This window comes from Ailuropoda melanoleuca, chromosome 5 (assembly GCF_002007445.2).
Source record: "Ailuropoda melanoleuca isolate Jingjing chromosome 5, ASM200744v2, whole genome shotgun sequence".
In the NCBI taxonomy this organism is placed as follows: Eukaryota; Metazoa; Chordata; class Mammalia; order Carnivora; family Ursidae; genus Ailuropoda; species Ailuropoda melanoleuca.
The window spans coordinates 112106162-112119031 of record NC_048222.1 but is presented as its reverse complement, the minus strand read 5'-3'; the positions used below and the strand labels follow the sequence as shown (position 1 = coordinate 112119031).

The following is a 12870-nucleotide window of genomic DNA, read 5'->3' as shown; positions in this document are numbered from 1 at the left end:
AGCCTCAAATAGCTTCAAATTCATTTTGATATTTAGCCTGATATATATGACCAAGAATGAATTAGGAAAAAAAATCAATTTTGTTTTAAATCAAGTTACCACCTGAATTAAAATGTATAAGAAATCTTTAAACGTCTTCCCAATGTTGTTTAAAGAGATAGCGACAATCAAGTTTGGTTTGGAATAATGATTTGGTCTCCAACTTCACTAATCCACAGCGTTAGTCTTTGTTGTTTTAACAAACCAGCTCCATTTGTAATTCTGCTCTGGTTTTTAAAGATCATCTGGCAAAAATTAAATCCAGAAAGCATCTTGAATCTTTAGAAAATATTATAATAAAATTGCAGATAAATACACATCGGCTTCTCAGGATACAACCAAGAATAAAGGCCTGGGGTAAAGGGCCATTGTGCTATCAATTAGACCAAATCCATCAATTTGAAAATTATATTTCGAATTAAGATAATGCTTTTTATTTTTTTGACTAGTTAAATTTAGAAGTCTCTTCTGATAAGGACAGACACATATTCATGAAGCCACATTCTATGACAAATTCATTAGCATTAGTGGGATAATATCGATGGAAGACTGCTATGCATGTGGGACTTGGATACAAGGACTTTGTTAACTTCCCTATACTTCTTCACCAAAAACTCAACCCCTAATCTTTATCAGTTATCTTAAAAATTGAAAAGGAGACCTAAATAAGGCAATATGGGTAAATCCTAGCAAAGCAACAGCTCAGCACAGTATGGTGAATAATTAATAAAATAAATGTCAACTTTCTGTGTGAGTGAGTGTGCACCTTTGGGTGGATGGAGAGGACTTAAGATGCCTACAAACACTAACATGGTCCCATTATAGGCGTATCTCACCTATTCAAAACTGAAAAATAAATTCAATTTCACAAATGAAGCCAAATACATAAGATATGGATATATGACAATGTGTTATGATTTTATTCATTTTCATTCTACCTTTGTTGCATTTGAGGACAAATTTCATGTTTGATACCTATTAACAAGGGACATTCCTCAGAAGGAATCAGTTATATTACTAGAAAAGCTCGAGAAAACCACTGCACTTTCTAAGTGGTAGATACAGCATTTACCTATGGTTATGGTTAAGTAAATAGTTCCTCTTCTGTGTCTATTTGGAAATTTTTTGGTTTGGAGATCTTGCACAAGAATAGATTTAAATTTTTACGTATCACAAATATATTTTATTTTATTATCTTTTTCCACAAATGTATTTTAAATAGTCAGCTAGAGAGACTAAACTTAATTCTTAGAGCAGAAAGAAGCCACATTAAATATACCTACTGTAAGACAGTGACATGATTATATTCGATTTTTAGAAAGTTTACTGGATGTCAAAGTAGAGAATGTACTAGAAGGTGGAAACTTAATAAGGAAACCAACTTCCTTGGGGGTTATTTTAATATTCCAGGAAAATAAAATAATAAAGAGAATCCAGGTCAAAATAGAAACAGATGAATACAGAAGAGAATCTGGATTCCAAAAAAATTTACTAAATATGGTAAAAAGCTATTTATTAAATGGAATTACCTAGCCTAAGTAATGGAATTAGATGCAATTTAGAATTGAGATGATGAAAAAGGAATTTCAGGTAAAAACCAGTAAATTATGGACCATTAAACTATCTGGAGTATAAAGAGGGAGGGATTTTAGTCAAGGATGATGAGTTTAGGTCTAACCATGTTTTTTCTGAAATGTCTTAAAATATTTGGAAAACAGTTGAACACATGAGTCTAGATTCCAGGAGAGATATTAAGGCTAGAAAATTATGTTTTTGGAAATAATTGGCTAATATTTGAAGTCAAAGAGATTCAAGAAGTCACTGAAAGCAAGTGCATGTAGTGAGAAAAAGGGATGACTGAAGACTGAACCTTGAGTCACAAAACCATTCAAGGGAGCAAGAAGAGAGGTTAGCTGGTAAAGGCACTGGCAGTGATAGGAGGAGCAGCAGAGAAGAACCAAGGGAACAATGTCATCACTCTACTTAATGGGTGTTTCTCAAGTAAACAAGGTCATTAAATTAAGAAACAGTAGCTCCCAGCCCTTCTCAACCAGAAAGCTTGTTTGAGAAATTGAGGCTACCCTGCAGTGGCACCTTCTCTGCCTGCCCAGGCAAGGGAGCCAAGAATATCTTCTGATGACAACTCCTGGAAGCTTTGCAGACTTATGGTATTCAAGCTGAGAGTCAGGCAGACAGAGCTGATGACCCCCAGAGCAAAGCCACTATTAGTTGTGGAGTGTTCCAGTGCTACAGACAGACAAAGGGATTAATTCACAGACAAGGCTGAGGTTAGCTCTTATTTCTCTCAACCAGAGAACCTGTTTGGGAAATTGAGAGTAGCCTAGAGAGGCCCCTCCCCCTACTGCCTAGCAATGGAGCTGAGGTATACTGTAGAGAGTGTCTTCCAGCTTCATCCAATCTGAAGGGCTGGCACTTCCAAGGAGCTGTGCAGCCCCGTGGCACTCCAGCTGAGAGGTGGGCAGGCAGAACCAATAATTTCCAGAACAAGCCTAGTGGCCATGTTTAGTCAGGAAACTTGGGGGTGGGGGTTGTCTTGAGTTAAAACAACAAACAAAAAGCTTTATGGCTTTAGAGCTGCTTCTCCCACTGCTCCTGGGAGAGAATCTGATTTATAACCCCACTTATCTCTGAATACAACTTTCAGCCTGTCCAACCAAGGAACCTAACTAGAGCATGTGGGAAGCTGCACAGCTCATTCAACAGTCCTATCTATATACGGTGGTACTTGAACAGACAGCACAGCCTGTGGCTTCCCCTATCTGCAGAGCAAAACCAGTTACCTCACTGGACCAGGGAATTCAGTGCATACTCTGGCTTGATTCAGGTCCCCAAAATAAATGATAAAGCTCCTGAGTCCCATCCTACTGCCCTGCCAGGGAACGGAAGTCAATTCATAGCTCTACCCACTACCAAAATATTGAACCCAGTCCTGACCATCTAGTAAGCCTCACCAGAGAATCCAGGCAAGCATGGAGCCCATCCTACAGCTTCAATTGGTTAGGAAACAAAGCCCATAATACTATCCAACTGTTTTCAGCCAGTGGCACCCACCCCACACCTTCCCTTCAGAGTTTGCTCTAAAACTGACCATAATAGCAGGGCCCACCTACCCAAGGACATTACCAGAAGACATACCCAGAAATCCAAACTAAGCTGACTGTTGAAGACCTGTCTCTACTAAAAAAACCTTTGAAGTCTAGAAGAGGAGACCAATTATTCAAATAAACAGATAGAATTAATAAGGACATAAGATCACACATATAAAATCAGATAAAATATGGTATCACCAAAGGAAATTAATAAAGTACCAATAACCGATCCTAAATAAATGGAGTTCTATGAACTGTCAAACAAAGAGTTCATAATAATCATCTAAAGAAGTCAAGTGAATTATAAGATACAGACACACAACTAAATAAAATTAGAAAAACAATGCATGAACACAACGAGAAGTTTGATAAGGAAATAGCTACCATCAAAAAAGCAATTAAATAGAAATTTTAGAGTTGAAAAATACAATAACTGAGCTGAATAACTCAATAGAGAGTTTTAAAAGGAGACTTGACCATGCAAAAAAAAAGAAAAAAAAAATCACTCCTCTGAAAGATAAGACATTGAAAATTACCAGTCAGAGAGGGAAAAAGAAAAAAAGAATGAAAAAGAGAGAAGTAAGCTTACATAAATTATAGAATAGAATAAAAATAAACAATATGCACATTATGAAAATGCCAGAGAGAGAAGAGAAAGAAAAAGAGACAGAAAGTATATGTAAAGTAGTATGGCTGAAAAATTCCTGAACCCGGGGAGAGATATGGACATCCAGATCCATGAGATCCTAAAGAGGTTAAACTTAAATAGGGTTAAACTGAGACACAGTATAATTAAATTGTCAAAAGTCAAAGAAAATGAAAGAATTTTAAGAGTATCAAGAGAAAAGAGAGAAGTTACATACAACAGAACCCCCATAAGACTAATAGCAGATTTCTCAACAGAAATTTTTCAGGCCAGGAGAGAATGTGATAACATATTCAAAATATTGAAAGAAAATGACTGTCAACCAAGAATTCTATACCTGGTGAAGCTAACCTTCAGAAACAAAGGAAGGAAAAAGAATTTGCTGATGAACAAAAGCTGAGGGAGGTCATTACCACCAGACCTGCCTTACAAGAAATGCTGAAGAGTATTCTTTGAATGAAAGTAAAAGAACACTGGCTGCCTGGGTGGTTCAGTCAGTTAAGCGTCTGCCTTTGGCTCAGGTCATGATCCCAGGACCCTGGGATCAAGCCCCATGTTGGGCTCCCTGCTCAGCAGAGAGTCTGTTTCTCCTTCTGCCCACCTTCCCCACTCACGTGCCCACACATGCGCGCTCTCTCTCTTGCAAAAATAAATAAATAAAATCTTAAAAAAAAGTAAAAGAACATTAATTAACATCATAAAAATATAAAAAGTGTAAATCTCACTGGAGATCTAATGATAAATATAGAGTCATAGATAGATTCTGCAGTCTGCCAGTAGTGGTGCATCATTCACTTACAAACCTAATTAGAAAGTTTAAAAAAGTAGTTAAAAGAATCATAACTACAATGATCCCTTATTAGGAACACTATTAAAAAAACAAACAAACATGTAAATTGTATCAGCAATAGCCTAAACTGTGAGGTGGAAGAGAAGTAAAAGTGTTAGTTTACATACCCTATTGAAGTTAAGTTGTTATCAGTTTAGGGTGTTGTAAGTTTAAGATATTTTAGATTTTTTAAAAATATGTTTTTAAATTTAAACTTAAGATATGTTTAAGATCTTTTAAGATTTTCCACCATAAGGAGAAATCCTGTAGTATTTACTCAAAAGAATATGACAAAAAAAAAATCAAAGCATACAAATACCAAAAAACAAAACTCAAAAAAGACTACAAGATAAAACAAAAACAAAAACAAAACCAAGGAACAACAGATGTACAAAACAACCAGAAAACTATTGACAAAATGGCAAAAGTAAGTCCTTACATACTAATAATTACTTTAAATGAAATGCCTGAATGGTTTAAAAAAACAAGATCCATCAATATGCTGTCTACAAGAGACTCACTTGAGCCTTAAAGACAAACAGACTGAGAATGAAGGGATGGAAAAAGACATTTCAAGAATGTGGTAACCAAAATAAAGCAGGGGTAGCTATAATTCTATCAGACAAAAAAACACTAAATTAAAAATGGTAAAAAGAGACAAAGAAGGTCATTATATGATGAAAAAGGGATCAATACATCAAGAAAAAGCAACAATTATAAATATACACTCAATATTGTCACATCTAAATATGTAAAGCAAAAGTAAAGCTAAAACAAAACAAAATAAAAAAAAAACAGAACAAAACAAAGCTAAAAGGAAAAATCAACAAAAATACAATAATAGTTTGGGGCTTTAATACCCCTCTCAGCAATGGATAGATCATCAAGACAGAGAATCAATGAGGGAAAAAGTGGATTTGGACAATGCTATAGACCAAATGGACCCAGTAGATATATACAGAACATTATGCCCAACAACAGCAAAATATATTTTTTTCTCAAGATCACGTGGAACATTTTTTTAGGATAGATCATGTGTTAGGGCACAAAACAAGTCTTAGCAAATTCAAGAAGACTAAGACCACAACATAATGAAACTAGAAATAAAAAACAAGACGAAAATTGGAAAACTCACACTTGGAACAGATGGAAATTAAACAACACTACCCTGAATAGCCAATTGATTAAAAAAGAAATGAAAGGATAAATAAAAATGTTTCTTGAGACAAATGAAAACAGAAACACAACATACTAGAACTTGTGAGATACAGCAAACGCAGTTCTAAGAGAGAAGTTCATAGAAATAAATACCTACATTAGGAAGCAAGAAAGATCCCAAATAAACAATTGAACCTGCACTTTAAAGAAGTAGAAAAAGAAAAAACAACCCAAAGTTATAATAAAAGGAAATCATAAAGATTAGAGCAGAAATAAATGAAATAAATAACAGAAAAAAGTAAAAAAGGTTAACCAAGAGTTAGTTAACTAAGATTAACTAAGAGTTGATTCTTTCAAAAAGTAGACAAATTGACAAACTCCTAGCTAGACTAACCAAGGAAAAAGGAGAGAGGACCCAAATCAACAAAACTATAAATGAAAAAGGAGACACTATAACTGATACCACAGAAATTCAAAGGACCATAAGAGATCATGATGAGAGTGCCTGGGTGGCTCAGTCAGTCAGTCAGTTAAGCATCAGCCTTTGACCCAGGTCATGATCTCAGAGTCCTGAGAATAAGCCCTGTATCGGGCTCCCTGCTTAATGGAGTCTGCTTCTCCCTTTCCCTCTGACCCTCCCTCTATGCTCTTCTCTCTCTCTCTCCCTTTCTCAAATAAATAAATAAAATCTTTTAATAAAAGAGAGATCATGATGAACAACTATAACAATAAACTGGACAACCAAGAAGAAATGAAAAAATAATTCTTAGAAAACATAAAATTTACCAAGATTAAATAAATAAGAATAAAAATATAAATGGACCAATTACTAGTAAAAAAAAAAATTGAATCAGTAATCAAAACTCTTCCAATAACAACAAAAAATTCCAGGACCAGACGGCTTCACCAGTAAATTTTACCAAACATTTAAAGAAGAATTCACTCCTATCATTCTCAAACTCTTCTAAAAAATTAAAGAGGAGGGAATACTCCCAAACTCATTTTATGAGACCAGTGTTATCCTGATACCAAAACCAGAAGAGACACTACTAAAAAATAAAACTACAGACCAATTTCCATGATGAATATAGATGCAAAAATTTTCAATAAAATACTAGCAAACCAAATTCAGCAGCACATTATACACCACAACCAAGTAAGACTTACTCTTAGGATGCAAGGATGGTTCAACACACACAAATCCATCAATGTGATAGATCACATTAATAGAATTAAAGAAAAGAATCATATAATCATCTAATAGGTGCAAAAAAAGCATTTACATAATTTAACATCCATCATGATAAAAACTCTTAAACAAATTAGTCATAGAAAGAACATATCTCAACAAAATAAAAACAAAAAGTGACAGTCCCACATTTAACATCATACTCAATGGGGAAAGGTTGAAAACTTTTCCTCTAAAATCAGGGACAAGACAAAACTGCATACATTCATGACTCCTATTCAACATAGTACTAGAAGTCCTAGCTAGAGCAATCAGGCAAGAAAAAGAAATAAAAGGAATCAGAATTGGAAAAGAAGAAGTAAAACTTTTATAAACAGAGAATTCTAAAAACTCAACCAAAAAACTGTTATATCTAATCAATGAATGCAGTAAAATTGCAGGATACAAAATTAGCATTCAAAAATCAGTAGTATTTCTATATACTAACAATCAATTTCTTTTAAAGATTATATTTAGTTATTTATTTGAGGGAAGGAGAGATTGGGGGGAGAAGCAGAGGGAGAGGGACAAGTAGTCTCCATGTTGAGTCTCCTAGGACCACGAGATCATGACTTGAGCCAAAATCAAGAGTAAGATGCTTAACTCACTGAGCCACCCTGGCACCCCAACACTGAATTTTCTTAAAAAAAGGAAATAAGGAAATAAAACCCATTTAAAATTGCATCAAAAACAATAAAATACTTAGGAGTAAATTTAACTAAGGAGGTGGAGGGGCGCCTGGGTGGCGCAGTCATTAAGTGTCTGCCTTCGGCTCAGGGTGTGATCCCAGCGTTCTGAGATGGAGCCCCACATCAGGCTCCTCCTCTAGGAGCCTGCTTCTTCCTCTCCCACTCCCCCTGCTTGTGTTCCCTCTCTCGCTGGCTGTCTCTGTCAAATAAATAAATAAAATCTTAAAAAAAAAAAAACTAAGGAGGTGGAAGTTCTCTACTATATGACCTACAAGACATTGATGAAAGAAATCAAAGAAGCACACATAAGTGGAAAGATACCCCATATTCATGGATTGGAAGAATTAATATTGCTAAAACGTCAATACTATCAAAAGTCATCTATAAATTCAATGCAATCCTCATCAAGATTCCGATGACATTTTTTTTTTACCAAAGTAAAGAAAAAGCACTCCTAACACATAGATGGAACCACAAAAGACCCCCATAAGTCACAGAAATCCTGAGAAAGAAGAACAAAGCAGAAGATATCACACTTTCTGATTTCAGCCTACACTAGAAAGATAGTCATCAAAACAGTGTGGTACTAGCAAAAAGACAAAGCAATAGACCAATTGAACAGAATCAAAAGGCCAGAAATAAACCCAAGCATATATGGTCAACTAATATTTGACAAGGGAGTCAAGAATACTCAATGGAGAAAAGACAGTCTTTTCAATAAATGGTGCTGGGGTAATTGGATATTCACATGTAAAAGAATGAAACTTGGGGCACCTGGGTGGCTCAGACAGGTAAGCTTCTGACTCTTGGATTTGGCTCAGGTCCTAATCTCGTGGCTTGTGGGATCAAACCCCATTTCGGGCTCCACATTTAGCAGGAGTCTGCTTGGATAGTCTCTCCCTCTGCCCCTTCCCCCGCTCTCTCTCTCTTTCTCAAATAAATAAATAATATTTTAATAAATGAATAAAACTTGACCATTATGTTACACCACTCACAAAAATTAACTTAAAATGGATTAAAGACTTAAATATAAGAAACCATGGAACTCCTAGAAGAATACATAGGAATAAAGCTCCTTGACATAGGTCTTAGTAATGGAATTTTGTATATGACACCTAAAGCATAAGCAACAAAAGCAGAAATATATTAGTGGGATGCCTTCAAACTAAATAAGCCTCTTCACAGCGGAAGAAACCATCAACAAAGTGAAAAGATAACCTATGGAAGAGTATAAAATATTTGTGAACCAAATATATGATAAGGGGCTAATACCCCAAAGTATGTAACAATTCAGCATCAAAAAAACAATAATAACCCAATTTTTAAAAAATGGGCAAAGGATCTGAACAGACATTTCTTCAAAAAGGATATATAAAAGGCCAATAGATAAATGAAAAGAGGCTTAACATCACTAGTCATTAGAGAAATGCAATTTAAAAGCACAATATCACCTCATGTCTGTTACAATGGCCATCATAAAAAGACAAGAGATAACAAGTCATGCCATGAATGTGGAGAATAGGGAACCTTGTGGGAACTGTTGGTGGGAATGTAAATTGGTATACCACAATAGAAAACAGGATGAAGAATCCTCAAAAATAAAAAAAAAAATTTAAAAAAATAGAATTACCATATGATCCAGCAATTCAACCTTTGGAAATGTATCTAAAGAAAATAAAAACAGTAACTGAAAAAGAGATCCTCACCTTCATGTTCATAGCAGCATTATTTACAATAGCCAAGACAGAAACAATATAAGTGTCCATAGACAAATAAATTTAAAAATTGTGGAATTATATATATAATGGAATGTTATTCAGTCATAAAAAAATGAGAAAATCCTACCATTTGTGACAACACAGATGGACCTTGAAAGCATTATGCTAAGTGAAAAAAGTCAGTGAAAGACAAAAACTATGATCTCACATATATCTGGAATCCAAACAAGACAACACACACACACACACACACACACACACACCCCACGCACAAACTCATAGAAAAAAAAGATCAGATTTGCCGTTACCAGAGGCCGACAGTAGGGGTGGTGAAGTTGGGGGAAGGTGGGCAAGAGGTAAAGACTTCTAGTTATAAGATAAGTAATTACTAGGGATGTAATGTACAACATGATGACGACAGCTAAAACTGATGTATGATATATAGGAAAACTGTTAAAAGTAAATCCTATGAGTTCTCATTACAAGGAGAAAGTTTATTTTCTTTTTCTTTTATTTTTATTTTATTTATATGAGTAGATGGATGTTAGGTCTACCATGGTAATCATTTCACAATACATGTAAATCAAACCATCATACTGTACATCCTAAACTTATACAGTGGTGTATGTCAATTATCTCTCAATATAACTGGAGAAAATAAAAGAATACAGAAAAAAAGTGATGGCTTTTCTTAAAAAGAATGGGGACACCTGAGCATATATAAATGCTGAAAAGGACACAGCCAGAAAAACGAAAAAGAAATTGAAGATTAAGGAGAAAGGGAGATGACTGATGGGGCAAGAAAAAATGTAGATGATATAATCTGCTGTAATGAGAGGAAGGGAGGGCGAAGAGAAAACGAGGCATGATTTGAAAAGTATGAACAGAAACTTGAGGATATTCTCCCCAATGGCCTCATTTTATCCCATTCAAGAATAAAGCATATTTATGAACTATGGAGTGCAAAACATTTCTCAACCTGACTTCAGAAGCACAATCCATAAAGGAAATATTAATAAATTTAACTACATTAAAATAAAAAATATTCTTTAAGTAAACCATACCATAAAAGGTGAGGTAACAAATTATATACTAGGGAAATATATTAAACACAGAAACTTTCAGTTTCAGTTTAGGATATACAAAAATGTAAAGACGATTATTCCCACTATAAACTCAAGAAAAAGCTGAATATATAAAATCACAACTTTTCCTTAACTAATCTGAGAGCAGAAGTCTCAGAGGAAACAACTAGCCTGAAATCTAAGAAAAGGCAAATGCCTTCCTGGAACAAAGGTTCCCTCCATGGAAGGAAGAGATGTGAGGCCTCACATAAGCTGGTAGTAAGAGTTCAGCCAAAATATTTAATGACTCACTGAAAGTCAGGAGTGAGCTACTATGAAAGTACAGAGATACTGAAAACCGTAAACTCAAGGTAGTCTGCATTCACTAACAGAGTTGTCTTCATCCACGTCAGATGCTCATGAGAAAGACTGGAAACAAATTGGGAATCTGGATAAAGCATCCCTTGGTGATTCAGGCCTGTGAGGGAGGAGCCGCAGTCACTGAAGACACACCACTTGGATCCTTCTCCCTACAGAACAAAAACTGCAGACTGTTGCCATCGGGGCACAGGTGAAGGGTCATTGCAATTAAGAGGGGTGCAGAGAAGTTTCCTGGGATCAGATCATCAGAGATCCTCTGATCCTCTCTTGCTAAGAGAAGGACAGGACCCCTGAGAAAGCCTTATCCCCAAGACCCAAGAATACAGATTTTACCTAAAATCAAGGCTGAAATAGTACAGCAGAGAATGTCTCTAATGTCTTTAATGTCCCGACTACCAGTCCAGCAAACAAGGAAACTAGTAGCAGCAGTCTACCACCAGGGGAGGCATAAAAGTATGAACAATAAACCTCTGTTAGGTAGAAGCTGTGAGGAAAAGCCTTCAGTGGAGAGTGGAGAACAAAGTCTCCAGCCCCCCAAACCCCACTCTAGGTACAAATGAATGCAAGAGGAATTTGAAACTGGTGATGCACTGAAGGTAGCCATAGCCACAACAAAACCCGAACCCAGGTCCGTTACTGACTAGGTTGACTCACATTAAAGGCTTAGTAGAAAAAGAGAAATGCCCACTTGCAGGCATAAGTACCATTTATTTCATACTGTTTTATCCTACACACTGGACAAAGAAGACGAACACAAGATGAACACAAAGACAAAGATGAAGACAAAGAAAAATAGTCAACAGAAAAAGAGAAAAAGAAAAAAAAGCAATCAAGAGAACCAGATTCATATACGGCCCAAATGTTGGAACTATTAGAAATAGAATGTACTAAAGACTGTAATGGAAAAGGTGGATAACTTGCATGACCAGATGGAGAATTTTAACAGAGATAGAAAGTATTGGAAATGATCAAATGCAATTCCTAGAAATGTAAAACAAAAACAGAGATGAAGAATGGCTTTAACAATCTCATTAGTAGATAAGATACCAACAAGGAAATAATCAGTGAACTTGAAAAGAGGCTAACAGAAGTTACGCAAACTGGAACACAAAGAAAATAAGTGAAAATGCCTGAGAGCATTCAAAAGCTGTGACACAATACCAAACAAAATATATGTGTTATTTGAATCTCAGAAGAAAGAGACAGAAAAGGTTTTTGAAGAGATTATGGCCCAAGATTTTCCAAAAATATTAACTATCAAGACACCAATCCAAGAAGTTCAGAAAATCCCAGAGCAATGCTACACATATACCCCAATAAATAAGCAAATGAAACAAACCAAAAAAATGTTATGTGTATCATATTCAAGCTACTTGAAAAATTAAGATAAAGAGAAAAATTTTAAGGCAACCAAAGCAAAAAAAAAAAAGGCAAATTACATATAAAGTAACAAAAATAAGAAAATATTTTGGATTTCTCGTTAGTATGTAAGTGACATCTTGAAAGTTCTGAAACAAAGAAAACGTCAACCCAGAATTTTATACAAAGTAGAAATAACTTGTAAAAATTAAGAGAGATAAAGACTTTTATCCAGACAGATGAAAACTGACAAATTCATTATCATCAGACCTGCATTGCAAGAAATACTAAAGGAAGCTCTTCAAGACTGACACAACAAAGAAATACTTGGATCTACAAAAGAAATGGAGGGAGCTACAAATGGTATAAATGAAAGCAGATGTTAATTTCATCTTTTCTCACCTGTAGTGACTATAAAAGATACTTGCCTAAGGCAGGGGGTGGCACACTTCTGTGAAAGACAGATAGTAAATATTTTAGGCTTTTTGGACTATACAGTTTGTGTCACAACCATTCAACTCCACTATGCAGTGTAAAAGCAACCAATGACAATACATAAACAAAGAGGCATGGTTGTGTTACAATATTTTATTTGTAAAAGTAATTAATATTCAGGATTTGGCTGGCAGTCCAGAGTTTGCTAACCACT

General features: G+C 35.2%; 1 protein-coding gene across 8 annotated transcripts in view; it reads right to left on the bottom strand.

The window, feature by feature from the left end:
• Positions 1-12870, bottom strand: part of INPP4B (inositol polyphosphate-4-phosphatase type II B) — a 753420-nt gene that overhangs the window by 364774 nt on the left and 375776 nt on the right. The gene's annotated exons all lie outside the window — the stretch shown is intronic.